The sequence below is a fragment of the Hipposideros armiger genome, unplaced genomic scaffold, assembly GCF_001890085.2.
Source record: "Hipposideros armiger isolate ML-2016 unplaced genomic scaffold, ASM189008v1 scaffold_263, whole genome shotgun sequence".
Lineage (NCBI taxonomy): Eukaryota > Metazoa > Chordata > Mammalia > Chiroptera > Hipposideridae > Hipposideros > Hipposideros armiger.
The window spans coordinates 1030415-1038475 of record NW_017731613.1 but is presented as its reverse complement, the minus strand read 5'-3'; the positions used below and the strand labels follow the sequence as shown (position 1 = coordinate 1038475).

General features: G+C 34.9%; 1 protein-coding gene across 1 annotated transcript in view; it reads right to left on the bottom strand.

Moving 5' to 3' along the window:
• Positions 1–7671, bottom strand: part of B3GALT1 (beta-1,3-galactosyltransferase 1) — a 241552-nt gene extending 233881 nt beyond the window's left edge. Inside the window, exon 1 of the mRNA XM_019656597.1 lies at positions 7628–7671. The gene's annotated coding sequence lies outside the window, so the exon portion shown is untranslated. The remainder of the gene's footprint in view (positions 1–7627) is intronic.
• Positions 7672–8061: the final 390 nt, after the last annotated feature.

Here is an 8061-nt window from a genome sequence, read left to right as displayed (position 1 = left end):
TTTTTCACATGTGCTATTTAGTATGGAGTATTTTCATAAAATGCCAATTTCCATGATAAATTCAGCAACAATATTAATGGCATATTCAAACTATTACATCTGAAAGCTTTAGGACCTATACATTAGTTTCGAAGGCAAAAATGTGATGATATACCACAGAAAATGTAACATTTTACAGGCATGATTAACTTAGTAAACATCATGGGTTTACTATAGGACAATTGCTTCCAAAATTCTACTGAGAACCTTGGGCACATCCATTCAGTGCTGACATTTATGGCATGTGTTCTTATTGGTTGGTAATTGTGGATTACCAGTTAACTATTTTGAATGCTGCCCTATGTAGATCAATTCTTGCTTCAGTGTGTTGCTTCACTATTATGTTTGGCTATATTATTGGGCAATACAGAGAAGAAAATGCGTACCAGTTCTCTTGGTAGGGCGAACTGGGACAAAGCAGCTTATAGTCACTCTAAGAGGAAGAGATTTTACAAAAAAACTGTATCAATTGAACAAACAGAAAGAGTACTGAAGATAACACACTCATAGATGAAGTTGAGCTTCGTGTAGTTGTGATAAAATCAAAGTTGTGAGAATATATTTGTTTTGAGGCCATTATATCCTTTCACATGTTTGACTGTCATTACTTTAAAAAAGTAGTTCTGAAACGTTTCATTTCCTTTCAACCATTGCATAAAACATTAAAATGAAATTTAATATAGAAACTCCTTGTTTGATAAAATGTTACAGTTATACTATTTTTAAAATGAAATAGAAAGGCACTCTTAAAGTTGTCATAATCCTTCATTTTAGAATCTGCAAATGGAGGATTTTCAATAAAAAATCTTTAGAGATTTTTAAAAATATAATTTTTAATATTCTCTCACATAGATTTTGAAATATTCACCTTTCTCTCACATAATAAACAGCATATTGCTTTTGCTTTTACAGAGAATGAAGATGTATATAGTTTTAATCTAGAGTCATTATTAGAAAGAATCTAAGGAAATTGTAAAGAAATTTGGAACACAATGTAATGTTACATTTTATGTGTCAAATTGACTAGACAACAGGGTACCCAGATAGGTGATCAAACATTCTAGGTGTGTCTGTGAGGATGAGAATAACCTTTGAATATGTAAACTGAGTAAAGCAGATTGTCCTCCCTAATGTGGGTGGCCCTCACTCAATCAGTTGATAGCCAGAATAGAACAATAGCCTGGCCCTTCCTCAAATAAGAGGGAACCCCTTCTGCCTGAAGGTTTGAGCTAGGACACTTACCTTTTCCTGCCTTTGGATTTGCACTGAAACACCAATTTTTCTTGGGTCTCAAGCTTACTGGGTTTCCAATTGGAACTTACACTATTGGGTCTTCTGAGTTTCCAATTTGCCGACTGCAAATATTGAGAGGTCTCAGGTTCTATAACTGCATGAGCCAATTCCTTACAATACATCTCTTTATAAATATAAATATCACTATGGGGATATATATATATATATATATATATATATATATATATATATATATATATATATATATATATATATATAGTTGGTTCTCTTTCTCTGGAGAACCTTGACTAATAAACAAACACAATATAAATTAAAATTTGGAACCATTGACATAAAACCCCTTGAGTCACTAACTTGATGTTAAAAAAAACATTTGATTATATATTAAATATATCATCCCTAGATTAAATAAATTGGTCATCCTTTCATAATGTGTTTTTAAACAAATAAAATATTTAAAACAATAAATTATAGATCCATCACTTTTTCCTCAACTTGATTCATGCCATATTATAATAATCTAGTCATTAACAGTTCTCCACAAAATTTATATCCACTTCGAAAACATGATTTTAAAACATTTAGTAAACTTCATATTTCATGAGAAAATTTTTTCATGAGAAATTCTTTGAATTGTACATTAATCCTCTCCACAACTGATTGCTTTATCTCTTAGGGCAATAGGGATAAAAACAGATAATATCCAATATAATTTGAAACTCGGCTCTTTAAAAAAACTGAGTATCAAGATATCTTCATGATCTTCGAACTTATACTTTAAAAATAAATTTTGAATATAATATCTACTACTTATTTTCATGATCATAGACCCATCAATAAAAACAAATACCAACATCTGTTATTAGGCCTTTGTGATATAATAGAAAATCAAACAATAAAAAATCTTAATCCATATTGAATTTCATTCTTCAGAGGAGTAGAGAATATAGACGAAAACAAAAAGGAATTAATATATTAGAAAGATACATGTTCTGATGAAAAATAAAGTAAGGAGAAGAAGGAAAAGGGCAGTGGCTTGGGAGGGGTGTGAGACAGCAACGTTACATAGTCAGAGGCGGCATCATTGAGAAGGTAACATTGAAACTGACTTGAAGGAGATGAAGGAGTCATGCATGTACATATCCTTGGAACAGCACTGCAGGCAAAAGAAACAGTAGATACAAAATTCCTGAAATAGGGCTGTTGTGTTTTCAGAACACAGCGGAAGCCAATGGAGCTAGAGTAGAGTGAGCAGGGGAAGAGGAATAGAAGGGAAAACCAGAGTGGTGGCGCTCTGCAGGCCATTCTGTGGTCTATGCTTTCACTCAAATGGGGAACCAATAAAGAGCTTTGAGCAGAGGATTTACATGATCTCATGATGCTTAATAGGGTTGCTTTGTCTGTTACAGCGCAGCGAGAAGGCTTTAAGGGGCAAAGTGGAAGCAGGGAGACTAGGAAATGGGCTATTGCGATAAGTCATGGGAGACAGGATGCCATTCCATATTGGTGCCAAGTGAGCACTGATGGTCACAGATGATGACATACTTGGTTTTTCTTATGACAGCGTTAGGGACAGTCCTTTTCCTAGGCAAACACTTGGAGATTTTTTTCTATATGGGCAAAATAATAGTTTTTTGTTTTGACATATTTAAAAATATATATATTTCTTTTAAAAGAAAACAATCATGGCTGTGATAGTGAACAACCGAATTACTAAAGACTACTAAAGAATAGGCCATTTACATACAAAATAGATGCACTTCTGGGTTAAGTATCTAGGTGACAAGTATTTTCATGTGGATGAGCAAAGCCCAAAAGGGGTGAGAGTAATGTTATTATAATACATTTTCATTTGAATTATACCACAGAGTTTATTATTTTTCTTTATTTTCCTTCTTTATCTTTATGAAAAATTAAGTTTTTTATTGTCTTTAAAAAATAAATAGGGTCAAGACACAGTCTACCATGAATAAGCTGATTTTGTGTGCTTTTGACAGTTTCCTCACACTTGTGAAAGTTTTAGTTTTTCCTTTACGGAAATTGTGTGAGAGGGAGAAAAGTATATGTCATCCTTCCTGTTTTCAAACCCACCCCTGACACTACATTATCTCACAGTGTACATTCATGTTGCAATATTGAGTTCATAAACTGAAAGCATCTGTTTTACTACTTTTATGACTGCTCTATAAACCCTGGATGTTTGGCTTCACATTTGATCATCATAATAACATGGATGAGAACTACTTCTCAAAGCATCCGATTCTTGTCCTTCTAAGGCATCTCTAGTTTGAAGAAGAACATTCTAGAACAATGGTTCTCAACCAAGGCAATTTTGTGCCCAGGGGATAACTTGGATTGTTACCTTTGGGGAGAGGGTGCCTCTGGCACCTGGTAGCTAGGAACTCTGCCAAACATCCTACAGGTCACCAGACAGCTCCCTTTGACATAGAATTATCTAGCCCCAAATATCAATAGCAGTGTGATTATGAAACCCTGCTGTAGAACAATAGCTGAGAAGCACTTGAGTGGGGTGGATGACATTCCAAGCAGATAGAATGTTTTATCAGATTAAAGAAATCAAACTATACAGACTGGTCCTCCTGGGACTAGAGTGAGTTAATGTTCATCCACAATGGGCTTTTCCATAGAGCAACTCAAGCAGCAGTTCAGCACTTCCACAGTATATTATAGAAATTGCTTTGGGGTTTAATGAAACACCAAGAGCTATAAAAGCATCTTCAATAAAATACTAACAAGATACTGCACATTATAACTGAGGGACAAAAGAGTGACAGCACTGCTTCTCAGATTTAAAGGACCATTCTCCCACTTATGCAATTCATTTCTTTTGTAGCCTGAGTAATGATGGGAACTGTCCACCCTGCACTGAGGTTTTAGCTCCATTGGATGATGAGAATATCCAGAGATTATAGCCTATCCTTTTTTTCCCCTTCCAGCTGATCAAACACACATCTGAAGACTACAAATTGCATTAACAATGACAAACTATCAGGAACAATTCTTCAAAGGCTATTTATCAAATGTTTAAATGTTATGGGGCAGGCCAGGAAATTCTCCCTTATTACCTTATTTCATCAACTCTCAGCTGCACATACATTCACTTTTTCACCTTTCTGAAATAAGGTTTATCTTACAATGCAATGCACCGTGCAATCACTGTCAGCCAGGTAGCAGTTATGCTTCAGTTTTGTGCAAACCTTCTGATATGATAAAGAAAATGTCACCACCAGTGTATCCCTCATTCGATAAAGTAAGGGTGGTTTCCTAGATTTCTACTAACAGGGGTGTAGCCAAAACCTTCTAGCCACATTAAGACTGACATGTGTAATGAAAGGAGGAACCAGATCCTCACAAATTGTATTTTGAAAGGCTCTTCACAGATATTAATTCACAGAATCCCTTGATGAATTATTCTAGACATAGTAAGCAAGCAATTAGAATATGGAAAGTGCTCAGGCCTCTGAGACCTGAAAAGCCAAATCACAATAATGGAGTCTTCTCTTAAGATACTGTTGGAATCGTAAGCTTAGAGAACAGCAAGCTTGCTCGTTCTGCTGAAGCTCACTTGAATGTATTTGGACTGCACTAATGTTCTTTCTTGACTTACTGGACTGTTTCTAGTCCCTTAAAACACAGGCCAGGTACACATCATAGTACCCATCATTGTTCCTATTTGCATAGAGTAGAAAACCACACAAGCAGGAGACAGGACAAAATCAGAACTATGTAGAGACAGTTTCCAGGGTTTGTACCTTTGTTATGATTTAAGAAGAGAGAGCTCTAAAGGCTCAAGTGACAAAATCCACTTACTAAATCTTCTGCATAAACTTCAAATTTCCCTGCCCCAAAGCATTGCTATGTTTATAAAATGTCATTTGGTTTACAAATAAGACCTATCTGGAGTTGGGCCAAAGATATGGAGGAGAGTGGTAATTTGAAAGAGTCAAGGGCTCTTTCTAGGAAATAACCTTGGGGAAGGCCAGACTCAGAGCAAGACAAACAGACTTCCCACAACTGGGATAAAAATCTGGAATTGGGTAACCATCACTATTAGTCATCATGCACTAGTAGGAGCAGCCGTGGCTCTGGTTTCAGGGAAGGAGTGAAATTTTTCTCCACTGTAGGAAGAAGGGAGGAGGATTCTCTGTCTCTCTGAAATGCCCTAAGACTTGCTTATGAGTGATCTGCTGGGTGATCTTATGAGTGATATTAACTCCTTAGTGTATCCTTGCAAAAGAACCCTCACATAAGAAATCACAGCAGACTACAGAAATAGTTTACAACTGGAGTGGTTAAAGTGATCTCCAGAAATTATTTTCTGGCTTTACCATACATAAGCTAGTAATGGAGCAAGAAGAGAGAACCCCACACAGGTGCGTTTTTTAGTATTTGCATCACCACCTGTAATCCACCGAAAACACTATCTGGCTTTACAATTTTTCCCCCGATATCTGTACAATTTATGCAAATGTCTGAGGAACCAAGGCTATCTAGACAGTGTTGAAGAAATAATAAGTAAAATAAACATTCCACAATGTGGTAGAAGAAAATTTCTAATATGTATAGTGTCAATTTTTAAAGTTTCCCTTATGGCTTATTTTGATAAAATTTCAATGCTTTTATCTAGTAATATTTCAATATTGAAGTTTTCCTCTGACTGGTCACTTGCCAAAAGGCTTCTGTTGGATTATGTATACTGAACTACCCTGTAGTACAGTATTACAACTTTGTGCCAAAGAAGCATAACGAAACCGTTGACAAAGGTAAAAAATTAAAATGTAAAAATAAATAAATTACAAACAAAAAAAAACATGTTGAAGTAACCCAGGATGCTTTTCCAATTAAAGCTTGTATACCAGTTCACAATTTTAACCATTCAGTTATACTTTTTGTTTCCATCTCTGATTTGGTTATTTTGCTTTTCCAAATTGCAAAAAGTTCTAAGTCATAGAGTTATAGACTTTTCAAAATGATACCTTTGAAATAAATGAATAAATGAATTTATGAATAAATGAATAGTAGTGATAAAAAATAACTATTAATAAAATCAGAAAACTGATAAGTGATTCTCATATTTATAGCTACAACTCTGGGAGAAAGTTTGGAAAATAGTTTAAAAAGAAAAACATGGATTAGAATTTGTTGCTCCTTAGCAATCACTTTTATAATATCATTATATATTCTTAGAGTTGGGTAGGACTTTTGAGATCATCTAGTTCAAACTCCAACCAGGTGTATGAATCCAGCATCCCATGACAGTTGCCATTGAGAACTTACTTCAATACCTCAAATCTCCTATAAACCACTTTATGGATGTCTTTGCTTCATGCCTCACAGAAGTAAATAGATATCAAGCAGGAATGCCTTCTCTTCCTATGATTAAATATATCAACCTATTCATACACTCTGTCAGTGATGTGCTGGTAAATGTTTAGCAAACAGTTGTCCACGGAAAATAAAAGCCTTGATTTGTATCATTTGCCAATTCCCATGGTGTAAATACTGATGTCAAGAACTCTGACAGCGGATTTCGGAAGATACATACATCATCTGTTTTCATGGACAAACAGTCTTTCCCTTTTGTTACTTTGATGAGATTGTTCTGTCAAAGGCCTATCCCTCAACTTTAGTTCTAGATCTAATCTTATTTTCTCAAAATTTCACTCACAGTTAAACTTCCTGTCTCCTAAATCATCAATTTATTCATTTCTGGAGGAATTTTTCTAAGAGAATCTATCATGATATATATGATCACAGCAGTCTTTTTAATTCTTTCAATAGCTCTCATTACTACTTGATAGTTTTTCTTGCATATTTAAATTTTCAATTGTATTTATATTCTGTCTCCCTCAATTAGAATGGAAGCCTTGCAATTTCAGAGGCTTTTTTTTTCTTCCTTTTTGTCTTGTTCACAGCCTTATATCCAGAACCTACAATAGTTCTAGGCACATAGCACATATTCAACAAACAGTTATCAATTTATGGGAACAATAGAAAACGTCATAGTACATCCTTTTGTTTCTGATAGCAAGTTAGAAATTTCTTCTTTACATTGGTGGAGATGAACCTTCTCCTAATTCTGCCTGCTGGTCTGAGATATGCTTTGATTATTAAAAGAAATTAATAGAGTCTATTTGCTGGTTCTCTAAAGAGTAAAGGCTAATGTATGCATGAATCATCAAAATACTTTAACCAATTACTCGAGAGAATCATATCAATTTGAAAGTAATAAACACATGCTTAACTATTCTTATACATTCTTATAAAACATACCACATTAATTTAATTAATGTTTATTGGTAAATGTCCTCACCATTACTGTTAAGGCAGGGTTCAAAAAATCCTCATTAGTTGCTTCTTGGTTGTAACTGTTGGTAAATGAAATACATGATATTTGTCCAAATTTAATGTATATTTTCACACTAGAAACTAAATTTAACTGATAAAATTTTATGTGAATTTAAAGCAGATGGTCTTTCTTAAGCATTTTGGCGATAGAGACACGTAACTCGTCAAGATGAACCCTGGTTCTTTCTTGCTGAGGACACACGCTGGCTTACGTCTTCCAGAACCAACACTGCCCCTCTCAGCCTGTTGTTTAGGCTCCCCTGCTCAAGCCCACCCCTTAAATATCCATGAAATTTAAGGTTTCTTCCCTGGATTCTCTGCTTTTATGTCTCTGTACACTCTCTCCTGTTAATTTCAGCCAGTCCCGAGGTTTCAATCATCAAAAGCTGACGAAACCCC